This window comes from Crocodylus siamensis, chromosome 8 (genome assembly GCF_052110815.1).
Source record: "Crocodylus siamensis isolate JL-2025a chromosome 8, ASM5211081v1, whole genome shotgun sequence".
NCBI lineage: Eukaryota > Metazoa > Chordata > Crocodylia > Crocodylidae > Crocodylus > Crocodylus siamensis.
This window is the reverse complement of record NC_143402.1, coordinates 62,370,835-62,396,304: the sequence shown is the minus strand read 5'-3', so window position 1 is coordinate 62,396,304 and position 25,470 is coordinate 62,370,835.

Sequence of the window (25,470 nt, the reverse complement as noted above, 5' to 3'; positions counted from 1 at the left end):
CACATCAAGAAAATGCTATTGTCAAACTTCAGCCTAACAGAATAAATTATCCTCAGTGAATCTATTGACTGCATAGCTTTAAAGCCCAGCCCCTCTGATCTGTAATCCCAGTTCAGCTTTTGATGCTTAAGAAAAGGAGGAAAATCCTTCTAACATAGCCAAACCAGGGAGGATATAGGCCCTGGGGATTTGGCAATGAGAGTATTGACTGGGAAGTCTTTATGGATTCACTAATTACCCTTAAAGGATTACATGCAGTTGCAGATGGGTTACTAATTGCCTACTTCAATAACAGACATTTGCCATCACAGAGAAAGTTAAGCAGAAAGTAGGTTGTGTTGGCACTTAAAAAGAATGTATTCTTTCTCAAACTACAAGGGGGCAGCTCAGTTTGAATTTTGTTCTAGCAGGTCATATATGACACACAAAACATAAAATACCAGAAACCATTTTGACATCTAGGTAGATTTAAAGCAGGCATTTGGGTGTTGATATAGCAAAATTTTTAAGCACCTGCTCAAGACCATGTCTATCCAGCAGAGGATTAAGAACATGATTAAAATTAAACCCGTGCTTAATAAGAGTATTGCTGAAAATGTGAGGGTTGCTGAAATGGGTCCTGGATTCTGCCCATAAAATATCTTACCATTCGCATCACTCGAGCTTGAAACAGCGAAATCAAAACAAAACAAAAGGCTTCAAAACAGCTTTGAAACAGAACGAGGGCAGTCAAAACATTTTGAAAGTTTTGAAATGTTTTGAGTTTCAAAGCTGGTTTGCTTGCAGCTAAAGAGAAACTAAGGAGAGGGAGGGTGAAGGAGTACGCTGGCCAATGACTGTCATCCTTCCCTGAGGTCCCTTCCTATCCCAGTGCTCTGGGGGAGGGATGGAAAACAGCATAAAAAGCATTGATTGAACTGAGCTTTCCCTGTGCCTTTGCACTTAAAAGTGACACAAGTTTTGCTCTGAACAGTTTGAGATGCAGTTTCCCAGAAATCCCTGCACCTATCTCCTTCAAACTTGTCAGGCTTCATGGCCTCAGCAGAGGCTACTATGCCTGCTGTTTTCATTTGAATCAAGAAAGAAATGACAAAGTCTTAGGCATTTTCATGATTCCCCACTATAGCCTATGGGCTAAAGGTCAAAACATGTAACAGCGAAATGGTTTTGACGAAACAAAACGGAGGAGTGCTTTGAAATGACACAAAATGAAATGTTGAAATGAAACGCTGTCCCTTCAATACAGCAAAACAGAAGTCGATACAAAACGGTGCTGTTTCGCACAGCTCTAATGTCTACACAGCAAGCACTGAAGCTCATGTAGGTGTTTCAGAACTAGCTTTAAGCTATAGCTGAATTGGGTGCTCCTGTCCATGCAACTCTGGCAGCACAGAGCTCAACAAGGGTGACAAAGCCTGCTGTAGGAACTGAGTAAATACTTGTGTAGACCTTCCCAAAGACTTTGCACCGTTATGGAGGATCATCAACCGATGCAACTGGCTTCAGCTCTACTCATTCAACGCCATGGCTTATGCCCTGTGACAGTGTGGCAAAGGGATTCCATTTCCATGTGGTGGCAGTTTAAATATCAGTCTAGATTTCAGCTGAACAAAAAAAAGTCCCGTGGTATTCAGTAGTATCACTGTGACTCAAGGTGACATTCTATCCTAGAAACCCACCTCAGATAAAATAATCTACCCTAATAGCCCCAGCCATCAGCACTGTAAACTGCTGAGCCTTGAGACAACATCAAATACTGTAGCATTTATTTGTATAAAGGAAAATTCCACACACATGCACAAAAGTCTTCACACTATGCACACAATTTAAAACAAAGGTGTTCATTTTCAAGGCAACATCTGGAAGGCATTTTTCTACTGAGAAGTTTACCTTGGTACAAATGAGCAGTGAGATTTGTTTCACTGGTCATTGCAGAGAGCTTGGAGGTAGTTCTATTGATTATTCTAGCAGACCTGAGAACTCAGGAGGGAGATCTTCCCTTAATGCCAAGATTAAGAAAATAGGAAAATTAAAGCAAGTGCGGAGCAGCCCAGAACTTTTCTGGGAAGCATTTCTGTACTGGAAGACAGTGGAGAGGCTGGATCTTAGCTCTTTAAGAGTAGAAATAATGGCTGTAATAAAGAAGGAGACCTCTAAAATCTACTCTAAATTGAATGGGAATATGGCCATCCTTCTGAGACAGTATCTAAACCCTATATGTAACTAATAAAGTTCAAGTCCCAGGGTTCAGCACAAAGGTGCAAGAACCTCTCTAACTAGCTTCTCATGCAACATTCATCATGGAGATATTAAAATGCACCTGGAAAGAGGATGTGTATTTTGCACATTATGCAGGGAGCAAACTTTGTTGGCATTACTGTGGAAAATCCTAGTATTTGCTTTGCAGATACTGCAGTCTGTGCTCAAGCTAGGATCTCAGGAACAACAGGCAGAACTAGTCTACTCAAGAGAGTGCTAGCTTCTTCTGAAGAGAAAGATACCAGGAAATTGGCCGGAGGCAATTATGGGATAACTGCTCTTCCCAGCCCTATTTGGCTGGAGAAGCCTGATTTCTCCAGGGAGCAAGTTCTGTATTCATGAACAAGCTGCTGAGAAAATTCTGTCTCCGGTACATAAGTCCCGCACCTCAGGCTGACATTTCCATTATTCTAGCTGCCAAGGAAGGTCATATTCATTCCCCTAGGCACCTTGGTCCAGTCCTATGAAGGGCTTTGAAGATGAAGGCTGCAAGCTTCAGGGTGTCCTGAGACCACACCAGTCCTTGGATGATAGATACTTGGCTCTTCCTGTTGTTTGTGATCTTGTTACACCATGCTACACACTGGGGTGACTGGTGCCTCCTGAGTATTGGGGGTGGGGGTAGGGGTGGGGGCAAAATTTGTGGATGGGTCCATGGGCAGGCCAAAAGCCCTATCGACTCCTATACTTCTGTGCTGTGGCTTAGTGCCCCCCCCCCCAACATACCGCCGGCTGCATAGAAAAAACCTGCCCTGTCCTGGGCGCTGCTGAGTCAGGGGCCAATCTTGGGGGGGGGCGGGGGAGGGCCATGTACCTCCGCCCCCACCAGTCACCTGTGCTACACACTGTGTTACCACTCACTACTTTTGCATTTTGGTCCTTGATGACCTTCCGGAGTGTAGCTCATCTCACACTCTGGAACGTTCTTTTTACTGACAAAGCTTTTAAAATGTTGTGCTCCATGAATGCCGCATGCCCTCAGAGGCTGGGGGGGCATGGTGAGCTCCTGCAGGTGGCAGAGGTACTGTAGGCAATGGGAGCATGGTGGTGGCAAGTGGTGAGCTCCTGCAGGCGGTGGCCATGGCACTGTCAGCAGTGTGGGGGGGTGGCAAGTACTGACTGGCAATTGGCAACCACCTGCAGATGCTGCCGGTGGCAGTGGTCAGCAGTGATCAGGGACCGCCCAGAGATGCTGCTGGCAGTGTCAGTGGTGGGGGAGTTGCAAGCAGCGACCACCCACAGGGGGTGCACCACCAAGCTCAGGGGGTGCACGTGCACCTGTGTGCACTCCCTATACGTCACCGATGTTTTGCTCCGTTAGGTTGTTCATTGTATTTGGGCATGGAGGAGTCATATTCACTATTAGTGAGCTGCTGAATCATCTCAGGATTCTTATCCTTGAAGGGGGAAAGCTCTTTGAATTCCACGATTGCACAGTGCATGGCAAGCTATTGGACTGACATATAGTGCCCATCTGCAAAGCAACTCCTATGGAGCATTTCTTCAGAAACCTTTTCTTAAGAATGACAAATGGTATGTCAATAGCAGAGCATGGAGATTTATGAGCTCCATTGGATTGTATTTCAAGCAGGTGTTGAGAGGTTAATAGAAGATGTCATTTAATATGGCCTGAAAGGATATTCGTTATCATCCATGTGCCAATGGAAATAAATATAATCAGAGCCATGAGTGTAGATTTGTGATGGTTGAATTACATGTGCACCATAAATTGGTGCCTGTTAACTTGCTAGTCAACCTTGCATAGAAGCCACTTGCAGCAGTAGTTTTAATTCTGACATTAATCAGATGCATTCAGTGTGTGGATCTAGGGTCAAGTGCCTGTATTTATATGGCTAATTATGGCCATACTCTTCATACCCATGCTTCAAATGCCCAACTGTGTCATCTGTGTGTGAGACAACCAGAAAATGAAGCTGAATGGGTTTGGTCTGCTACATTCCAGTGCAAAGGCACTTACGCTGTAGTGGGGCACAGTGGTGGTTAGCACCAATTTTGTTACTGTTCTTTTCTATTCATATACAATGGGATGATTCAACGTGCTCAGCATTGGTCTAACTCTGCCTCCAGTCATATCTGCCCATTCATTTTGGTGGAACCAGAGTCAGGGCAATGGTGAACAGCTTTGACCATCTTGTCCATACTTTTTTATTTTTAATAGTGTATATTCCCCTTTCTTGATCTGAGAGGAACCAGGTTAACCATCAGCATGACTCATTCTATTAGTGCTTCACTAGTCAGGAATCTTTACTAATTGAATGCTCAGGAAGACACCACTCCAAGTAAAATAGGTAGGCAGAAGGACTGTGCAAAGCTTCGGTCCCTGATTCGATTCGGCAGAGATTCGGCTCAATTTGGTGGCTGAAACTCCAAATCCGAATTGAATCAGAGGATCCTTTAATCTCTCCGAATTGAATCAGAACCCTCTGAATTGATTCAGAGAGATTCGTAAGATTCAGTGATTCAGACATAGACACAGCTTGAAATGTTTTTTCTACATACCTCTAGGTAGCAGGGGCTTGTGCGTACTGAGATGCTGGGGCAGGTGGAGCATCCCACAGAAGCACGGGGGGCTCCTCAGTGTGCTCAGCAGCAGACCCAGAAGTGGACCAGAAGTGCTTCTGGTCCACTGCCAGGTCCATCGAGGAGTACACTGGGCCCTGCCCCCCCCCGTGTCCCCCTGGCTCAGCGACTGGTCCCTCCTGGGTCTGGGGGTGCACCTGGGATTCCCCTGCAGCTGATTACTGAATGGTGGGGGGTAAGCGTGGTCCCTGGCAGACCCTGAAGTGGACCAGAAATACTTCAAGTCCACTTCTGGGTTCACCACCGAGCATGTGGGCCCCCCCCAGCCCCGTGGTCCTGTGGGACGCTCCATCCACCCCAGCATCTCAGCATTCACAAGCTATGTCTGGTACCTTAAGGTATATAGAAAAAACATTTAAAGCTGTGTCTATGTCTGAATGAATTGCTGATTCTTTGAATCAGCATCAGATCTTCAGATCTGGATTTCTTAGAATCATAGAAGTAGGGTTGGAAGGGACCTTGTAGATCTTCAAGTCCGACCCCCCACCTGGGTGGGAGAGAAACTGGACTCAAATGAGTCCAGCCAGGTAGGCATCAAGCCTCTTCTTAAAGACCCCCAGGGTAGGAGCCAGCACCACTTCCCTAGGAAGTTGGTTCCAGCTCTTTGCCGCCCTAACTGTGAAGTAGTTCTTGCAGATGTCTAATCTAAACCTACTCTCCAATAATGTGTGTCCATTTTTCCTTGTCATGCCAGGGGGCGCTAGGGGAAACAGTGTCTCCCCCAAACCCTTCTGGTCCCCTCTAGTGAGTTTATAGACGGTCACCAGGTCCCCCCTCAGCCTTCTCTTGTGAAGGCTGAACAGGTTTAGGTCCTGCAGTCTTTCATTGTAGGGTCTTCCCTGTTGTCCCTGGATCATGCGGGTAGCCCTCCTCTGGACCCTTTCAATGTTGTCCACATCCCTCCTGAAATGGGGCGCACAGAACTGGACGCAGTACTCCAGCTGTGGCCTGACCAGCGTCGCATAGAGGGGGAGGATCACCTCCCTGGCTGTACTTGAGATGCACCTGTGGATGCACGACAAGGTGCGGTTAGCCCTGCCAACTGTGACCTCGCATTGTCGGCCCATGTTCTTCTTGGAGTCAATAATGACTCCAAGATCCCTTTTTGCCTCCATGTTCTCAAGAAGGGAGTTTCCCATTCTATAAGTGTGCTGCTGGTTTCTACTGCCTAAGTGGAGCACCCAATACTTGTCAGTATTGAAACGCATCCTGTTTATGTCAGCCCACTCCTGTAACCTATCCAGATCTTGCTGCAGTCTTTCCCTCCCTACTAGCGTGCCCACCTCACCCCAAATTTTGGTATCATCAGTGAATTTAAACAGGTTGCATTTCACCCTGTCGTCCAAATTGCTGATGAAGAAATTGAACAGCGCAGGCCCAAGGACCGAGCCCTGGGGGACTCCGCTGCCCACTTCCCCCCAGGTTGAATATGACCCATCCACCACCACCCTTTGAGTACGATCCTTGAGCCAATCTGCAATCCATCTGACTGTGTAGGCATCAATGCCACAGTCGCCTAGTTTTTTAATGAGGATGGGGTGGGAGACAGTGTCAAAGGCCTTGCTGAAGTCTAGAAAGACTACATCCATGGCGATACCTGCATCCATTGCCTTTGTGACCTGATCATAAAAGGCATTCTGGTTGATCTGACATGATCTGCCCCTAATGAAACTGTGCTGGTTGCCCTTGAGCATCATCCCTGAAGCCGGCCCATCACAGATGTGCTCCTCGAGGATCTTCTCAAAGAGTTTCCCTAGGATTGAGGTAAGACTGATGGGCCTATAGTTGCCCGGGTCCTCTCTCTTCCCTTTTTTGAAGATGGGGACCACGTTAGCTATCTTCCAGTCATCTGGCACCTGGCCCGAGCACCACAAGCGCTCGTAAAGCCGTGCCAAGGGCCCTGCAATAACCCCAGCTAGCTCCCTCAACACCCTGGGGTGGAGAGCATCTGGACCCACTGACTTGAACACATCCAGCCCCTCCAGAAGCTCTCTAACCCCATCCTCCCCAACCTGGGGTCTGGAGGCGTTCCCCTTGAGTCCATCTGGCATCACAGCAGGGAAGTCCCAGTCCCTGCACAAGAAAACGGGGTGAAGAATTGGTTAAAGAGTTCCGCTTTCTCCTCTGGCACAACCACCAGATTGCCCAGCGTACTTTGCAGGGTGTCCAAATCAAATTGGGGACAGTGATCCAACTCAACAAATCAAATCATGTGCTGCTCAGCTCTTGGACGGCATCACCCATCCCATCTACATTCTATAGATGGGATGGTCCCTGATTTGGGCCGAATCGAAAACAGTCCATTTTGCACACCCCTAATAAGCAGCGGTACTAATATTACTATTTCTTGTTTGCATCATGGCAATGCCCCAGTGCACAGGGAATCCTTGATGAGAACTGTCTTGTCAGTTGATTGTGGTTCATAACACAACTCTGTTCCTATCTTAACTCTTGATCGCTTCTTAGTCCATGCAGGGAACTGTCTGCCAATTTCATATAGAGGTCTATCTTTTCAATTATCCATGATCCCTAGTGATATGAGATGTTTAATCAGTGTCTCCTGACTTTGTCACATTAATTATCATCATCATGTGCTTTTTCTGCTCTTCTTTTGGAAATCCAGTCATGGGGAAGTAAAAAGTTATCACCCTGTTCATTTCACTGCGGTGTGCAGAAAGAGAGCAGGGTATGTGGGGCCATGTGACTTTATGATTGATGATCTATGCAAAGTGCTGCTTTTGGATACCCATACACAAGACATGCTGTTTTAGAGGAGTTTTTTGTTTTTGTTTTTAGCAAATAATCTCAATAGGGGCATTGCTTATTCGCATACTTATATGCTGGTCCTCAGGATCCTTCCCTTTTGTACTGTCCAAAGGTCAGTAAATGCAGTGGTGAATACCCACTGATCTCTGTACACAGTTCTTCAGTCTACAGTATGATGCCGTTCTTCCTGGGACTGATATATGCCCTAACGTTGCCTTGAAAACTAAACATTTTAAGTCGAACTTCCCATTGCCAAAGACAAATTCAGTGCTGGACAGAGTTAACATATTCTAACGCCAGACCCAACCTGTGACTTTCTATGACATGCAATGTAGGAGTGCTTTCAGCCCTATAGCTAGAAAAAGTTTGCCTACCTCTGGTCACTTGTACCTCAGCTTCTCACTGGGACAAATAGGGCTAATAACACTTACCTGCTTGATAGATGTTGTGAGGGTAAATATGTGAAAGATGATAAGGCACTCAGCTGTTCTGATAATGGGGACTGGGTAAGGGCCTTTAACAGGCAGAGCTGGCAACCAAGAGAAGCTGAAATGCAGCTGCACTCTACTAAGTGCATCAGACCTTTCTACTCATCCTCTTCAGAAGATTCTCTTGCCAGAAAGAAAAACCGTAATAGATATGATGTTTTCATGTGATCACCATTTGAAGGGTTTTCCCCTAGAGGGAACTTTAATTACATTGGAGGACAGAGGGAGAGTTATTTTAAGTCACTGGATTGAGGGCAGTGATCTTATGATTTTCATTACCCCATTACCTAGCATCAGGAACTATGTAGATGCCACATGTTTCGTGTTAACAACCTGTTTTGCAGGCAGAGACATAGCAGCATAGCCAGTAGGCTCCTGCCCATGCTCATTTGAGACAGAGTTTAACTCAACCCTATTAAACCCTGGGCAGATTCTCAGCCTCTGTCTATGTTTCTGCAGATATGATGAAATATAACACAGAAATCCACATTAAAGACATATGGATTTTTCAGTATGAAGGGGCAAGACTGGCTTCTTCCTCTGCAGCTGTGAAGACTTCCAAGGGCATAACACTGTCCTGGTTGGATGCACAAAGTGGGGTATGTTGGAGTGTAGAGGGGTAGTATAGGTGGACTTCACTTCTCAGGGTTGAGATCTGCTTGGTTCCTTGTTTAACCCCATACAGAGTGAGGAACAACTTAAGGATGGGCAGGGCAAGGAAGGAAGGAGTTGAGTGGCGGGGGGGGGCAAGTCTGGAGAATCTGCTTCTCCATAGATATGTCTACACATGCATTTATGCCGTCTTAAATTTACTGCACAGTTACTGTGCAGTAAGTGGGAATATGCCAGTGTCTACACATGAAGGCATTAAGGCTACAGTTAGTCCCAAGTCAGTCAACACACACAGTGTTACTGTGCAGTAAAGTGTCGACATGTGCGTTACTGTGCAGTAACTAATTGGGCATAAATTTGATACCTACATGATGCAAGTATCGAATTTACACTCAAGTCGGTGTAAGTCACCATATTTACTGTGCAGTAGAGGTGTGCACATGTAGAAGCGTGCCCATACTGCACAGTAATTTTGGTTACTGCACAGTAAATGTGCATATGTAGATGTGCCCTATGTCTCTTCCTAGTCTCTAGGCTGCAAAGGTACTGCATAATGGCTCTTCGGTACTTCAGTCCTTGGGCGAAAGCTCCCTCCCCAGCTGGTTTGCTATCAGAGTAGATTTTTCTTCTCCTGTGTATCTGCCTGGTTCTGGCTGCTCAGGCTCTTGCTATGCTCTGGCTCTGAGCCTAGGAGCAGGAAGTTTAATAATCAGACTGTGTGGTGGTGGTGTTTATTATCCCAATTGCATTTAGGGTGACTGCCTCCCAGTTTTCTCCACTACAAATTAAATGTGACATGCATTAATATGTTACTCATATAGAATGCAGATGGGATGGGTGATGCCGTGCAAGTGCTGAGCAGCACATGGTACTGATTAGGCATTCTGGGTGTACACATATGGGGGGCAAAATGGGAAAAACATGACATTGCAGAGAGCAGCAAGCAAGGCTGGGAAGCTGCAGAAAGGCAGAACAATGCTTCAGAGGACCCCCAGTTCCTCCAGCTGCCTTCAATTTGGAGCCTGATGTGCTCTGACCAAACAGTAGCAGACAGTTGTTTCCATGGCTGTCATTAGGTTTACGTTTACATGAGATTATTGTTCGATTAGTGGAGCTTTCTCAGAGGAGTGTTTTATTACCTTAATGTGATATGCTGTGGCATTGCTTGATTTTGCTTTCCCCACTTGCCTGTACCCTGTAGCTAGATGGCCACAGAATCCTACGTTTTCTCTCCACAAAGCACTGGGGAAAGTTGACATGGGAATTAACACCATCATGGAAATTAGTCTGGAAACACTGCTGGAATGTGCATTTCTGCAAGTGTTCCAGCACCCACCTGCCAGTTAGTTCTCCATTGGAAAAAAATTCCCTGGGAACTAATTTGAGGTGAATAACTGTGGCTCTCCAAACATTCATCTGGATGGAGCTTTACCAAATTTAATCTTACAGGCAGGCAAACTCCAAAGATGGGTGTTTGCCAACTAGCAATCTAGCACATTCTAATTAAAGCAAAAACATTGGTATTAGAGATGTTAAATGGCTGGAAAAGCAATTTTAAAATATTGCTCCAAGCCTTTCAAAGGAGATTTGATACTTTTCTTTTTTATAGTTAAATAAATCAAATGCTGAGAGTTGTTCTCCCAGAAATCTCCCCTTCATCAAGCCTGCAGAAGGTGAGTGTCACCAAGGGACTAGAGAACACAAACACCTCAGGAACCCAGTTTAGCTTTCAAGTCTAATGCTTGGCTTGTTAAAATATCTGACTTCCAGGCTTTTTCAGGAGCTGGAATAAAACCACTCCATTAATTTTTAACACACAGCAGGCCAGAAGAAACAGATCACATTAAAAGACATTTTTCAAAAAACTGTAGTCTGAACAGGCCCCTTTTGCTAGGGTTTTAATATATCTTTTTAAAAAATGGAAAATATTTAAGAACCTTTATTTACCCCTGTGATAATATTCTTCGGTTGCTCCCAACAAACAGTACCTAAGATTAATGAATTATGATCTGAACCACTGTGGGATTTGGCCCAGATGAGAACCCATTCAGGTTTAGTTCTGGGCTTGTACAGGAAAAAAACAACAACAAAGCAAACAGCACCCATATTATCCTTTAGTGAGCCAGAACAAATTCCCAGATTCCTCCTCCTCAAACCAACCTTGGAGTCGTACCTAAATTTCAGGCTGTTTGGATGAAGTGTGAGAAGCTCTTGGGTCTGCACTCTTTACTTAGCTCAGGCATGATAATACCATAACAGCAGATTTTCCTGCAGCATGTAGCACATCTTGTCTCAGGTACTTGTAAGGCCTCTATTACAGCGTTCTTGGAGCATATCACAGTCTAATACCATTCTATTCACAACACCCATCTGGGGCATGGCAGTGCTGTTATCTGCATGGTATTCATAGGTGACTGTCAGAAAGACAAAGGCCTAAATCTGAAATCCTGTATCACCTTTATGTACTTGTGGCACATATCCAGCTGGGTAACTGCAATCTTTGCCACTTACACACTGTTTGGATTATATTCATCCTGTGGCATAATAGACCTGACCAGGTATGTGCAGACCTGGTGGAAGTAAAATGGAGGAAGAAGGGCCTCTTGCCTTTTAACCCAAGAGCCTAGGGCACTTGTCCAGGGAGCAGGAACACTGGCTTTAGGCACCCATTATCCAGAAGAGAAGTGAATCTGCATTGTCCACTTCCCAGCAAAGTGCTTTAACCGTAAGACCATGGGGTAGGCATTGCCCAGGACACTTCTTAGCTCTTCTCATGAAGTTGACCCCTTGGGCAGCCAGGAAGGGGTTCCTTCATTCCAGGGCAGCACTCACCTCATGGGACCACCCTCCCACCAGCTTGCTGTCCTGTGCCTGGCCCCTCCTAGAACCTGTCTCCTACTCCTGGGTAAGTGCCCTTGCCAGTAGGCTCTTAGGAGGAAGGTCTCCTCTGTCAAACACCCACTAATCATGGCTTTCATATGATTAAAGCTGTGGGACTTGCCAGGACTTATGTATGCGCCTGGTTGACTCCTATTCTTCCCAGCTGCCTGAACAACCAGATACGTGTGCTTGCAGCAGCTCAAATAGGAGCAGCACAAATTTGAGCTGGGGTTTTTGCCTCAGCACATGTGCCTGGACATGCACTTTGGTGTGGGGCAAGTTATGCCACTTGGGGCAAAATAACTCTGCCCAGCTCCTTCTGGATCTGCAGGCAGAGGGAGCTAGAGGCTGTATAAAAACCTGCCCTGGCGAGCAGCTCAGGGCTACTTGTGCTTAAGAGCTTCTGAGGCCCAGTCACTTGATATCTGGGCATACTAGCCCTTGTGCCAGCTGAACTCCTGAAGTAGCCCTAACCTGGAGTGGCCTCTGCACCATCTACCCACTGCAGCAGTCTGGCAGTGGAGTTGCTGCCTGGCTATGACCTGCTGCCACCTGTGAAAGCGTCCTCCCCCTTGGACCTGTGGCTCCAAGGCTGTACCTCTGCCAGACCCGGATGAGGTGCTCCCAGTCTGCCATTTGGTCAGCTATTGCCCAGAAGATGTGCTCCTCCTGCTGGCTCACTTTGAACTGTCAAAGCATGTCCTCTTGGCCCCAAATGGCCAAGAGGTCAGTCACCTCATCTGCCCTCCAGCTGGGCCCCCAGTGCTGGCCCTGAACAGGCTCCTTTGCATGGGTCTTGCCACTTATCTCACCAGCAGAGATCCTGGTATTTCCCATTTATGAATTGCATATTTTCTGATAAGAAACTCAAATTCTTTCATTAAAATACCCCAAATAGTGTTCTTCTGCTATTAAAGTGAAATGCCACTATAGATATAGAGGGCAATGTTTTATTGATATATTTACAAGTGTAAAGCAATTTGGAGGGTAGGGGTTGAGGGAGATTGTAGGTGGGTGTAGGGTTTGTGGGGGTGAGGTTTGAAGACATGGGGTTTGTGGCTGGGTATGTGGGTGAGGGGTTTGTGGGGGTGACTTGGGGATATGGGTGTTATAGGTGGGTTGTGGGGGGACTGTGGGTGTGGGGGGTTGCTTGGGAGGGGTGGGTCCCCCCACAGCACACAGATTGCCCCCCCCACAAGGCGCATACCTTCTCTGAACAGGGCCCACAGCCCCCCTACAGGGCACATGCCCCCCCTGCACAGCACACATGTGCCCCCACAGGGTCCACATGCTCCCCTATAGGGCCCACATGTGCCCCCCACAAGGCCCTGATGCATCCTCCTCAGGGCCCTCAAGCTTCCCCTGCAGGGCCTCAGCACCCCTGCAGGGTCCCAGCCCCCTCTCACAGGGCCCCAGGCCCCATTGTATCCCAGCTCCCACACAGGGCCCACATCTCACCTCTGCAGCATCAGGAGCCATGGGGTGCTCAGGGCCCACTGCGGCCAGAGCTGCCAGTGGCGCGGCATGGCCCTAATTGCTTCAGAGCCGGTGCCACTTGTGCTGCCTGTCATGGGACTGGCCCGGCTTGGTGCAGTACTGTGCTGGACCGTGCAGCTTCCGGCAGCACCGGGGCTGCTTGGGGTTTCACCTAGGAGCCAGCACTGCTTATGGGGACCACATGTCATGCTAGGCCATGTCCTGCCTCCATGGGCCCTGTGTGCAGTCAGACTGGGCCAGTTCCATGAAGGCAGGACCCAGCGTGGTACAACATGTGCTCCCCACAAGTTGACAGCCTGAGCAGCTCCAGTGCTGCCTGAAGCTGCATGGTCCCATGTGGCACTGGGTGATAGGCGGCACAAGGGGCGCCAGCTCTGAGGTGATCGGGGCCACGCTGTGCTGCTGGGGGCTCAGGTCACAGTGGGCCCTGAGTGTCCCACAGTTGCTGCTGCTGCAGGCAGGGGGTGGGGCCCTGCAGGGGGGGAGCTGTGGGCCCTGTGGGGGACCTGTGCCCCCTGACCAGCTCCTCCACACCCACACAACCCCCACACATGCACAGCAACCCCCCCCCCCCGCCCCGAATTCCCCCTATCACCCAGTCCCTACTTACCAGGGCAGTGCCCAGGTCACAGCCTTGCACCATTCCTGCTTGTCCCAGCACGGAAACACAGTGTGCTAGGGCAGCAGGGGGCAAACTGGTTGAGACCCCGCAAGAGGCACATGCACTCTTGTCTGGATACCACTCCCAGCATGCAGCCTGCTGATCCTCCTCAGAAGAGAACCACAAGATAAGTGGTACTACATAGGATCCAAACTCTGCATAAGTGCCTAAAGCTGCTGCTACATACCTATGTAAGTGCTGTTTAGGCACATAAAAGTGAAATGGGATTTATCCCTAGGCGACTAGCCCTAGGTCACTTAGAAAGCTTGTGGCAGAGCAAGGAATTGAATTAGGGCCCTCCCAAGTCTCAGATTAACACCCTAAGGAGTTAAGAGCCACTGTGCAAGTCTTTGGACATATGTTTAATTTCAGTTCTTGTTTGGAGCAAAGATTTGGAGCTGTCTGAACTTGCTCATACTGACAATGCCCTTCCCCAGAGCTGAACTGTTTCATTTCACACAATGAGGAGAAGATTCAGCAGATATTGTATTTACTCAACTGCTAATGATCCAATATCTTTTGGGGGGGGGTGTAATTTCATTTTTTATTGCATTCAAGATAAACAGAATTGTGGAACAAGTTCCCATGGGAATAAGAGACTACCCAATGCTCATGTTAGGTTAACAGAAAGAAGAGCACAGCCCCATTACAATATAAAGTGCTCAGGACACAGGAAGGCTGGGTTTTACCTTTCTTTTATGAGTTAATAGTATTTACTAGAGTCATTTACATTCTAAATATGAAGGGGAAAGATTATGGTTCTGCCACCTGAGCTGGTTGTGCAATTTGTCATCCTTCTCAGTCATAATCTGGTTCTTAGTTTCCCCTTTGTCCTGGAATGGAAATGTAGTCTGTGCCACCCTGTCCCTTGCTCAGGGTACTTCCACTGTCATGGTTACATAGCTGTGCCAGCTGGTGCCTTTGAGGCAGAATCAAAGATCCGTCCATTCCTTACTTGCTGAATTCTACATGTAGCAGGGATATTAGCTGTCCTATGGATGATGCTCTTTTTTCCCTATTACCTATACTGTTGGGAGGGAGCACAGGAAAAAGATTTATTATGCCTTCTCCCCCTGCCAGGTATGTACTGGATAGGCAATTATCTGGCCCAACTTTTTCTTGTATCTAGGAATTCAAATGCCAAATCCTAATAACAGCAGCTTAGAATGCTGTCTACGAGGAGTGCTGCTAGGGCCTCTGCCCAGGGGGACAAGGCTAACCAGGGCTGGTCTGAGGCCTCCACCCAGACCGAGCCCATGGGGAAGCTGATGTCCCCCTACCTCCCGGCCTGCGGGGGATCCCCAGCAGGGCCGGGGGGGGCAGAGATTGGGAGCCCCCACACCTGTCCGGCAGGTGCCCGGCTTAGGGCTCTGGAGGCACAGGTGAGGGAGCTCCGGGAGGAGGTTAGCAGGCTGAGGGGGATCAGGGAGGCGGAGGAGGAAATTGACAGTTATTTCCTTTCCCTGCAGGACCAGGCACCCAAGGAAGAAGCAGCCCAGGGAAGGACCTCCACGGCAGAGTGGCAGACGGTCACAGCCAGGACCGGAGCGGCTCGCAGCGAGCAGGTACAAGCTTCTCCAGTCCGACTGGAGAACAGGTACGAGGCCTTGGCGACTCTGCAGGAGATGGAAAGGGAGGAGGAAACCCTTGGGCAGGAGGAAATGCCACATTCTTCACATTCCAAACAGATCAAGAGATCCGAGAGGACCCAGAAGAGGAGGAGACGCGTGCTCGTTATTGGCGATTCCATCCTGAGAGGTATGGAAGGGCCCATTTGTCGCCAGGACCCTTCAGCACGAGAGGTCTACTGCCTGCCTGGAGCTAAGATTCAGGATGTGACAGAGGTAATCCAGGCCAGGATCAAGCCCACCGATTACTACCCCATGGTCCTTGTCCATGTGGGTACTAATGATGCGGCCAGGAGAACCCCCGATCACCTGATGGCGGACTACCAGGCTCTCGGCAGCGTGCTGAGGGAATTTGGTGCACAGGTGGTATTCTCTTCCATCCTACCAGTGAACGGACGTGGAAGACGGCATGAGAACTGCATCCGAGAGACCAACTGGCGGCTTCGGCAGTGGTGTCTCGGGGCAGGCTTCGGCTTCCTGGACAATGACCCACACATTACAACGAGGGACATGCTCAGCTGGGATGGGCTTCACCTGTCCCCCAAAGGTAAGCGTGTGTTTTCTTCCAGGTTGGCGGATCTCCTCCGGCGGGCTTTAAACTAGGCTAGTCGGGGGGAGGGGAAGATGAGGGTGGGGGAGGCTGTGGACCACCAAACCAGGTGGCACCCACAAGGACAGCCCAGCCTGAAGAAAGAGAGCTTTGGGAACGTGAAAGGCAGGGGGTGGACAGCAATACGGCACAGGTAAGGAACGGGAAGGTTAGGGACAAAAAGCCCTTTAGGACTTGGAGCGAGGGGGTAGCAAAAGCACCAGTCACAGGGCTCAAGTGCCTATATACTAATGCTAGGAGCATGGGGAACAAGCAGGATGAACTAGCGCTCCTGGTTGCACTAAACGACTACGACTTAGTGGGGCTGACGGAAACCTGGTGGGATCCATCCCACGACTGGGCGGTACATATTGAGGGCTATAGATTGTACAGAAAGGACAGAGTGGGGAAAAGGGGGGGAGGGGTTGCGCTCTATGTTAAGGAGCAATATACATCAACCCTCATCAAGACAGAATCAAAGGATGAGGAAGTAGAAGGACTGTGGGTTAGGCTACATGGGGGGCAAGGAGAAAAGGATTTGGTGGTAGGGGTCTGCTACAGACCCGCACATCAAGGGGAAGAAATAGATTTGGGGCTCCTGAGGCAACTCTCAGAGACCATAAAAGCTAAAGAGGCGGTGGTCATGGGGGACCTAAACTACCCGGACATCTGCTGGGAGACACAGACAGCAAAGTCCCACTGCTCACGCAGGTTTCTAACCTGTGTACAGGACCTCCACCTGACGCAGGAGGTACATGGCCCCACTAGGGGGAATGCCTTACTGGATCTGGTATTGGCAACGGGGGATGACATAGTAGGGGACCTACAGATCGGTAGCCATCTGGGGGACAGTGATCACCTAAAAGTACAATTCAACATAAGGCGTCGAGTGGGTAAGGTAACCAGTAGGGTGAACGTGCTGGACTTTAGGAAAGCTGATTTCAGCAAACTCAGGCGATTAGTGAAGGATGCACTGCAGAGTAGTAGTTTTGAAACGATGGGAGCCCAAGAAGGGTGGCTGTGCCTTAAGGAAGCTATCCTTCTCGCACAAAGCGAGACGATCCCCGTGCGAGGTAAAAGAGGGAAAGGGGCCAGGAGGCTTCCCTGGCTGACCAGAGAAATCCTGGGCAGACTAAGGGCCAAAAGGGGAGCACATAAAAAGTGGAAACAGGGAGAGATCACCAAAGAGGAATATACCTCTTCTGCTCGTGCTTGTAGGGAGGCAGTTAGACAGGCCAAAGCTACCATGGAGCTGAGGATGGCAACCCAAGTAAAAGACAATAAGAAATTGTTTTTTAGATATATAGGGAGTAAAAAGAAGGCCCAGGGAGGAATAGGACCCCTGCTAAATGGGCAGAAACAATTGGTGACAGACAGAGGGGACAAGGCTGAACTCCTCAACGAGTTCTTCGCCTCAGTGTTCCTAAGTGAGAGGCATGACAAGTCTCTCACTGGGAGTGTAGGGAGGCAGCAGCAAGGCACCAGACTTCCATGCGTGGACCCTGAGGTGGTGCAGGGTCACTTGGAGGAACTGGATGCCTTTAAGTCGGCAGGCCCGGATGAGCTCCATCCGAGGGTACTGAAGGCACTGGCCGACATCATTGCAGAGCCACTGGCGGGAATATTTGAACGCTCGTGGCGCACGGGTCAAGTCCCGGAGGACTGGAAAAGGGCCAATGTGGTTCCCATTTTCAAGAAGGGGAGGAAGGAGGACCCGGGTAACTATAGGCCAGTCAGTCTCACCTCCATCCTTGGCAAAATCTTTGAGAAAATTATCAAGGCTCACATTTGTGAGAGCCCGGCAGGACAAATTATGCTGAGGGGAAACCAGCACGGGTTCGTGGCAGGTAGATCGTGCCTGACCAATCTAGTCTCTTTTTATGACCAGGTCACAAAACGCCTCGACGCAGGAGGAGGGGTGGATGTCGTATACTTGGACTTCAGGAAGGCCTTTGACACGGTATCCCACCCCATACTGGTGAACAAGTTAAGGGGCTGTGACTTGGATGACTGCACGGTCCGGTGGGTGGAGAATTGGCTGGAGGGTCGCACCCAGAGAGTTGTGGTGGATGGGTCGGTTTCGACCTGGAAGAGTGTGGGCAGTGGGGTCCCGCAGGGCTCGGTGCTTGGACCGATACTCTTTAATGTCTTCATCAGCGACTTGGACGAGGGGGTGAAATGTACTCTGTCCAAGTTTGCAGATGACACTAAGCTATGGGGCGAAGTGGACACGCCGGAGGGCAGGGAACAGCTGCAAGCAGACCTGGACAGGTTAGACAAGTGGGCAGAAAACAACAGAATGCAGTTCAACAAGGAGAAATGCAAAGTGCTGCATCTAGGGAGGAAAAATGTCCAGCACACCTACAGCCTAGGAAATGACCTGCTGGGTGGCACGGAAGTGGAAAGGGATCTTGGAGTCCTAGTAGACTCCAAGATGAACATGAGTCGGCAGTGTGACGAAACCATCAGAAAAGCCAATGGCACTTTATCGTGCATCAGCAGATGCATGACAAATAGGTCCAAGGAGGTGATGCTTCCCCTCTATCGGGCGCTGGTCAGACCGCAGCTGGAGTACTGCGTGCAGTTCTGGGCGCCGCACTTCAAGAAAGATGCGGATAACCTGGAGAGGGTCCAGAGAAGGGCCACTCGTATGGTTAAGGGCCTGCAGGCCAAGCCCTATGAGGAGAGATTAGAGGAACTGGACCTTTTCAGCCTCCGCAAGAGAAGGTTGAGAGGCGACCTGATGGCTGCCTATAAGTTCGTCAGGGGGGCACAGAAGGGAATTGGTGAGTATTTATTCACCAAGGCGCCCCTGGGGGTTACAAGAAATAATGGCCACAAGCTGGAGGAGAGCAGATTTAGATTAGATATTAGGAGGAACTTCTTCACAGTTCGAGTGGCCAAGGTCTGGAACGGGCTCCCAAGGGAGGTGGTGTTCTCCCCTACCCTGGGGGTATTCAAGAGAAGGTTGGATGTGTATCTAGCTGGGGTAATGTAGGCCCGGCACTCTTTCCTGCTTATGCAGGGGGTCGGACTCGATGATCTATTGAGGTCCCTTCCGACCCTAGCATCTATGAATCTATGAATATCTTGGTTGACCTGGACATAACTCTAGCATCTCTAGAGTCTAAAAAGGAAGTTGACTTATTCCTCTGTTAAAGCCTCAGTGGGCATGTCCACATGTGAATTTAAGTGGTCTTAAAATTAGTGTGCATTAAACTGATGTGCATTAAGCATTTTTTGGCTGGTGTCTACATGTGATGGGACTAACTTTAGTCTCAGGTCAGTCCAGCCCTGCCATGTGCCCCTGTGGCCACTTGGGGGAGCACTTGGCAGCCATGCTGAAGCCAGAGTCAGCTGCCAGCACTTGGCAGCCATCTTAAAAGCACACCCTCTGCACTGTGACTTCTGGGCTAATGCTTCCCGTGTCAGAGTAGCAACATGGCAGGCACAGGCAGCATGTGCCTGCTCTGCTTCTGCCATAGCTGCACTTCTTAGCCCTGGCTGCCCCAGCTCCAAGGACAGGGTCCCCTGCTCCTCAGGGCTGCTGCAGCTTTCCTGTTCACCCACCACCATTCCACGCACCTGCCACTTGGCCACCTTGTGCCACCGGCCTCTCCCACCTGCTCTTGTCATCTACTGGATGACTGGTACATGGCCTTTCAGGGCCCTTACTGCCACACTCCTGCCAGCCCTGGTGACCACAGGCTTCAGGACACCACTGCCGGGACTGCTGCTGCTCTCGTATCCCACCAGCCTCACCGCCTATTGGCCTGTCATGCCACTGGGTGGCAGCACATTTTGCTGCAGGAACGGGATGACAATGAGTGGGTGGCACACCTTTGAAGACCTGCTGCACCAGCTGTGGCCAACCTGGGACACCAGGACATGGAGAAGTATCCAGCTGTCCCTGCTGACACCTGTTTGCACCACTGCCCACACTCTCCCTACCCCCTGCCCATCCCCCAGCATCACTCCAGGACACACAAGTTTGTAATGAAAACCTTTATTCCCTTTACAACACTCACCCTCACCCAACAGAGCCCCCTTCCTTCTCCCTCCTTGACACACAGAGCCCCTCCACCACCCTCCCCACCTGCCAACAATAAAATACCCTCTTCCCAAACTGAAAACAATATACAGCAGTCTCAGTCCTTCTCTGAGTCCTGGAGTGTGGGGGCTGTGCAGTGAGGATGCCCAGGACACAGAGCCTGGTAGCAGGCAACCAGTACCATGGCTGTAGACAGTTCCCTCGTGGGTCTGGGGGCCACAGTGAATAGCAGGGGCTCCTGTGGGCAGAAGGCAGCAGAGACCCTTCTCTGAGGCCCAGGTGGCAGCCTGCTCTGGGATGGTGAGTGGGGCCCAAGGGCCCTGGATGACCAGTTATAGCTGGAGTAGCTCCACATGGTGCTGCTTCAGGGACTCCAGCTGGGCCCAGTGCCTCCTCCTGGTCGCAGCTGCACCTAGTCCCATGCCTCCTCCTAGGTGGTCTCTTGGGCAATTTCTTCATCCCACCAGGCCAGCTCCCACACCTCCCGCACCTGCTGCCATGCCTGCTGCCGTGTCTCCCAGTTCTCAACTGTCAACATCAGCTGCTGGTGCAGGAGGATCCAGTCTCTGGTGTGCAACCAGTGCATCTAGGTGGTTCCAGTGGTGGTGACTCTGCTATGGCACTCCCAAAGGGCCCTGCAGCCTTCCCCCTTCATCCATGTGTTGGCCCTGCAGAGGCAAGAGACAGAAGCCTTTTGTGCAAGTTCACAACATTGCAGAGATAAGATGCTCTGCACGAGAGGCCTTGTGCTGCCCCACCTCAGATTGGAGGTCAGTTGTGCTCAGATGCCCAGGGACCATGGTAAGATATCTGGGCAGGGCTGAGCCCAGGCAGCCACCAGCTGAGCCCAGGCAGCCGCCAGCTGAGCCCCCCAGCTCTGCTTGCTCCTTGCTTCCTAGGGTGGGCCAGGCCAGGCTGCTGGCAGCACCTGCTGCTGCAGCTCCAGATCCAGCTCTCCCCCTCCCTGAGAGTCAACTGCTCTACTGTGCTGCTGCCCAGTCCACAGTGCCTGGGCTTGGGGCATGTGGTGCTCCTGGATGACTGGGGTGAGGGGTTGGCTGCACCCCCACCATCCCCATAGGGGGCCTCTCTGGGGAGGCACCATGGGACCGGCCCTTGCCGCACTGCTGCTGCACCTCAAATATGACCCTGCTGCATGTTCCCTGGGTGGTGTGTGGTGAGCTGTTTGTGCAGCTGGAGGGCTGCCCAAGCTGCTATGCCCTGCTGCTGCTGATTATACTGGTAACCCAGTGTAACAGGGGGCCTTCTTGGGGCCGAGTTTCCTGTGGCCCGCCCACCTGTTTCTGGGCTAGCTGCCTGCCTTCTCACCCACCATGCCTTGATGATAATTAATTAATTGATGATGATTAAGTGGGAGGATGCCCATTTCTTGTCCCAATGCCAGGGGGTGATATTTGCAGCTCCATTTCTCCCCTAAACCATAGCCCAAGCCTCACAGATGGCATCCAGAAGTTATCCATATCACTGGCCCTGCACTGGGCCCCAGAATCCTATTAGTTGGACCCCACTTAGATCCCTCCATTCAGGCAGCCTATTCTGCCTTCATTCCTGGCTGCATAGCTCCCTAAGCTGCTTCCCCCTTATGGGTGTGGTCCCCCCAGGATCTTTGGCTCTACTGGCCCTGGCCCACCTCCAGGCCAGTTGGAACCCCAGGCCCTCAGCTCTTGGGCGTTCCTTGTGGTGGGCCCCTGGCCCTTTGACCCTTCCAGTCCTGGCCTCAGCTTGGACCAGTTGGGGGATGTCAAGACAGGTTAAGAGTCTATGGCCTGACTCTCTCTCTCTCTGGGGTCCACCTTCTAGACCCTACAAAGGGGGTAGCCCACCCAGTTGTGGGGGCTAGGGCTTAAGGTGCCCCAACCTGCCTTTCACTGGGATGGTAACTGGCCTGGTATTTTCTGGGGGCTCCCGCACCACTGAGAGCCCCACCAGGCCACCCACTCCCGGCAGGGTGCAGTTTTAGGTTATGCCCAGGACCAGGAGCCTCCTGACTATCCCCTGCAGCTCCTCCCTTACCTCCAGATGATACCTGCAGCCAGGCAATGTTGTTGCCTGCCTCCCAGCAGCAAAATGACCTGTTTATACGGGCAGCTCTGAATCTAAAATGGCTGCCCTAATCAGGCACCTGCTGGCTGCTGTCTTCTGGCCTTTAAAGTGGCAGGCACAAACAGTGCCCTGCCACACCCAGGCACACTTGCACTCCTGGTTTGGGACCCTGGGGAAGGGAGTAGGGGCAGGGCAGGGATGGGGACTGGGAGGGCCCTCCCTCAGTGCAGGATTTACCACATATCCAGGGCTGGTGAGGGTGGTGGCTTGTTGTGGGGATCCCTATCAGTGATGACATTCAGCAGTGCCTGGTGTTCATGGCCTGTGGTGAGTGGCAGGGCAATGCCTGGCTAGGGCTCCCCCCAGGGAGGAGCTGGAGCTGCTGGAAGCTGCTGGTGGCATGCCTGGCCATTACTCATGGCGGGGTTTGGGGTTGGGCTGAGGGCAAGGCAGTCACAGAGCATGGCTCCTCAAGCTGCCAGTGGATGCAGCAGCTGGGAAGATGGGTGGGGTGCTGAAGGCCCGAGGTCACCTCAGCCAGTGACATATCACTGGAGGCATCATGGTGGGGTGAGGGTGAGGGCAGGCTGCCCCTGCTGATGGCACTTGCAGGGGTTTGGCCTGTCTCCTGGGAAGCCAAAATGAGGTTTAGCTCCTGCATGAAGTGCATGGTCTTCTGGGCATAACTGGACCGATGACTGAAGTTGGTCATGGCCACCCATTGTGACCACAAGACCTTAGCTTTCATGCAGCACTGTCTCACCATCTGGGAGTGGCCTTGCACATACATCCCACCTGAAATAGCTTCATAAATGTGGACTTTCAAGCATCCACCCCTCATAAGTTGCCGCTGGACATTGGCCCCACCCCAGAGCACCACAAGGTTGCGCACATCCTCCCAAGTCCACCTGAGGTTTTGGGTGCTTGGGATGGGCATGGGCATGTGGGCAGGGCCAGGGCTTAACAGGGCCGATGCGTTGGACATGCTCCCCGTGCCAGCACTCTGGGCCCCTGTATGGCTGTTCCTGTGATGCTGGCCCTGGATGGCTGCCAGCAGCACCCTGGACAGGGGCACAGCCAGGGACAGGGAGCAGTGCAGCAGAGGCACTTCACCATAATGTTTGCAAAGAGACAAAGCTGGATTGAGCAGGTGCAGGGAGCAGGTGCTGTCCCTGCTGCCATAGACAGCAGGGCCAGCAGCCCTAGGAGGAATCTCAGGGCTGGGCAAGAGATGCAGCAGGCTGCAGCCCTTTGCAACACTCACCTGTGGCCAAGGAGCAGCTCCAGGTAGGGGACAGGATGGGCAGAGGCTGCCTGGGTCCTGTCCAGGGAGGCACACGGGGCCTGGTTGGCTCCTGCAGGCAGCACTGGCTCATTTGGGTTTCTTGTGTTGTGGGCCCCAAGGCACAAAATGGCTGGAGGCTTTTATAGCCTGCAGTTAGGGGCTGCCAGAGATCAGCTCAGCTCTGCAGGAGGAGAGGCAGCCAGCCAGGAGCTCTGGGGCTGGGCTCTAGACAGCCTCCTAGTGGCTGGGCAGACCCAGTATTAAAGGCCCTGAGTTAATGTGCATTAACGTGTCTACATGGGCTTTACAGTACTTTAACTAATTGTACCTAAATTTGATATTTGCTTTATGCAGGTATCAAATTTAGGCACGACTAGCTTAAAATTGCCATTTTGAAGGTGCATTAAGGGCATGCATGTGTAGATGTGCACCCTTAATGCACCTTAAGTTGGGCTAACACACATTACATGCCCACATGTAGACATACCCAGTGGAACTATAGACATGTTTCACTCCTTGTAGAAGCTTTACTTGAGTTGACTGATGTGCTTGGTTGCTTTCATAAATTAACATAGTTTTGGATTTCACATTATCACATCTGCAGTGGGTGGGAATAGCCCACATGTTTAGAAGACATCTTTTACTCTCCAAAGGAAGCATGGTTCTAAATATGTGCCAGAAAATTCACTGCATAGCTTAGTTCCCATAAGGTGAACAATGAGTCAGTTACTTGCTTGGAACATGGGAAACAGTAGGTAAAGACACTGAAATCAGTGCATGCCCTGGCAGCTCTACACAGCATATGAATGAGAGTGAGCACCTCAGACATTTCTTCAGGGCATCAATAGAGGCTGAGGATTTTCTGAGGCAAAGCTGGATGCCACCTGCAAGGAGAACAATATTGTTTCTGCTTCATGAATGGTTATTCCAAGACCCCATGGAGAACAGCTTATAGTTGTAACAAGTGGTTCAATGGCCAGAGTTAAGAGGAGAGGTGACAAAGGTCACTCCTGCCTCAAGCAGTTCTTTAAGGGCAAAGCCTGAGTTGGGAACCTTTCAGACAAAGTAATCCCCAAGGCATATTGTTGGAGAGTTTGCTTGAGGTTATAGCTGATGCTTGACATTTAAATTCCTTCTGTACTGAAAAAGTCCCTCAAAAGTTTATGCAATCTGTTTTCTGCAACCTGTGCTTGGAGAAAGCAGCATGGAAGTTGGCTTTGGTGCTGGGTGCTTTGTGGGGAAAGGTATCCTGCTAGAGTTGCAGGAAGAGGTTGAGTTTGTACCAGTGTGGCTAGCAAGTAAGAAGAGTCTGGCTTAGTACACAGGCCTCCACCTGGAATGTATGGTGAAGGAAAGGAAGGGCTCCCTGTTTTCTGTGAATATGTGAGGTGGCATCTTGTGTTCCTACACATTGTAGTCACTTCCTAGGACGGTCATACAATGAAGTATGGTCATCAGAGACAGACTTCTTAGCTCTGCATAGAGGTGTTTTTTTAACACTATTGAGCACGCTTCCTATTTCTTTTGTCTGAGAAATAAGGGTTAAGGACAAAGGGCTAAGTGATGAGGTAGGCCAAAGAAATGAAGACAACTGGAATAAAAGATTGGAGCTCTGAGACTGGACCTGAAAGTGCAGGAGAGAGCAACAGTGTTGCATGCAGAAGTGGTGAGGCTGAGGACTGAAGCACCTCAATGGTAGGCCAGTGCTCCTAAGTGAAAGAACTGCCAGTGTAAATGAGAACCAATTAACAAACAGATTAAGGATACAGAGAGGAGAGGAGAGGAAGGGCTGGCATCATAGGAAGTTTCTGGAAGGTATGGAGGATTGCCTAGGAGCACTGGAGGGTAGAATTTATATGTTGTAAGTAAGCAGAGGGCAGCAGGCAATAGCCAAAAACCATCCTGCCATATGCCTCACCTCATACTGTATCTGGTCTCGGGCATTAAACTCTTAGAGCTGAGGGAGTTCCCATATCTTGTCCTGGGATGCTAAGACCCCAAGGTGAGTATCCTGACAGACAAGCTCTTTAGAGAAGAAAACTTTGCCATGGCTCATCGGTGGGTGCAGACGGAGGTGCAGCCCCCACCT